This window comes from Centruroides sculpturatus, unplaced genomic scaffold (assembly GCF_000671375.1).
Source record: "Centruroides sculpturatus isolate CEXI.00-Female unplaced genomic scaffold, Cexi_2.0 scaffold7005, whole genome shotgun sequence".
Classification (NCBI taxonomy): domain Eukaryota; kingdom Metazoa; phylum Arthropoda; class Arachnida; order Scorpiones; family Buthidae; genus Centruroides; species Centruroides sculpturatus.
Window position 1 is genome coordinate 1 of NW_019391260.1, and position 1,992 is coordinate 1,992.

Sequence of the window (1,992 nt, forward strand, 5' to 3'; positions counted from 1 at the left end):
AAAATTGTTTAATAATAAACAAAACGAGAATATATTTTAAAACGTCTACAAATTATTTGAAAAATTATTACCTGCATAGTTAGGTTTGATCTGCATTCTTGACAAATATAACTACAAGAGCACGTATGGCAAGACGTATCTTCTAAAAAAACTGTTATGTGACTGTGGATAAATAATTAAATTACTAAGATTAATAATGTCGAAATATAATATTTCAGAAAATCTCGGATCCGAGAGCAGCTGTGATAAACTGCAAAGGCTCAAGCGATTAATTAAAAATTTATTTTGTAAACTTTCCAATAAAACTTAAATATATGAGACGACATATTAGTAAAAAGTACTACAAATAATAATTTGAAGCCTTATCAGCGGCCGAGAGGATAAATCCCGACGACAACAATTGGTCCCGACACGTTTTATACTTGGCATGTCTTGGCATTAAACAGGGGTCGGTTTCCCATAAATCGTCATTACCACATGCCGGATTTGACATTTGAGAAATTTTTAAACAAACAGTTTTTACAAGACCTAATCAATTTGTATTTGTAGCGGTGGAGAAGAGTACTAAGAACCTAGATTTTTTAGTGCTCTCTGAGTAAAATAAGCCTATGACCCACATTTACAAGCTCCCTTCTAACTAATTAACTATAATCTATTTCACAAATTTATCAGTGAAGCAACTGAAAGTATTAATTCATCGATCACCATAAATCATATACGGCACGCACCGGAAATTGTTTTCCATTGTCAGAAACCACTGACACGAAATGAGATTGTTTGTTTAAACGATTTACAGTCGACCCCCTTATAACACTGTTGATTTTTCCGTTTTATATGAATTCCATGTTGTACGAGTCACTTAGATTTTCCAAATACATGTGCCGGGCTGTGAACGGCTTACGTATTTGGAAAATCTAAGTGACTCGTACAACATGGAATTCATATAAAACGGAATAATCAACAGTGTTATAGGGGGTCGACTGTAATTTTAAGTTAGAATAGGTCATAATATCGTAGCATTTAACTTACTTTGTTTTCTTCTAATAGCTTCATTAGGGCTATCTTAAATTCAATATTGTTTTCTTTTATTTCCTGTAAATAAAATTATTTCAGAAAAATTGTATAAAACACTAATAGATAGACCATATTAATCAGCATTCTTCGTAACAATATTGATTGTAATCTAAAACAATATTTGCAATGACATTATGTCATTATGCTTTATTAACATAGATTATGCAATTCTAAAAACAGGTAAATTCATTTTTCTCATATTCTTTCTAAAATTTATCATCACATGGTAATCCGTTAAAGGATATATTGCTAAACAAATTCTAATAATATATATATAAACTAATATTATAATACATAATATTAACATTTAAGAAATAATATATATACAAATCCGGCTAAAAAGACCAAACTCGAAATAAACAATACTTTTTCCTCTCACTTCCTATTTAACTATTTTTTCTTCAATCGACCTATAATAATCACAGTTAAGTATTTGAACAATGCAATGAATGTTTTTTCTATTAATAAACGAATATTGGGAATTTACTCCAAAATTATTAGAAATATTTAATACGATTTATTGAATCATTTCTCGAGTCTAATTAAATAGAAATATCAATTGAGAACTACACACTAGTGACTATTACTTAAATAACGTATTTTAATGCGATGTTTAATGAATAAATACATGTAAATAATTTTTATGCTTTTGAAAACTCTTATAAAAGTACTTATAAATACTTAGAAAACATTCCCTAAATACAGACCTGGTACGATTCTTCAATTTCCAATAAATTGTCGCTCAATTTCATTTCCTGTTTGATCAAACGCTTTGAAAATAATTAAGAATTTAGAAACGAGATGTTATTGAAATTTTCTCTTATATAATTCGATATCGACTGTACCATAAATCGCTTCATATTTCCTCTAAATAATTTTTGAAATCTTCTTTCTTTTACTACAGTTGCGGTCACCGTC

The 1,992-nt window shown here is 28.9% G+C and overlaps 1 long non-coding RNA gene across 1 annotated transcript; it reads right to left on the reverse strand.

Moving 5' to 3' along the window:
* Nucleotides 1–1,038: 1,038 nt before the first annotated feature.
* Nucleotides 1,039–1,992, reverse strand: LOC111617571. Its single transcript, XR_002755440.1, has 3 exons — nucleotides 1,920–1,992; nucleotides 1,782–1,844; nucleotides 1,039–1,092 (listed from the first exon to the last, which is right to left on the reverse strand). It is a non-coding gene; the product is annotated as an uncharacterized LOC111617571 (long non-coding RNA).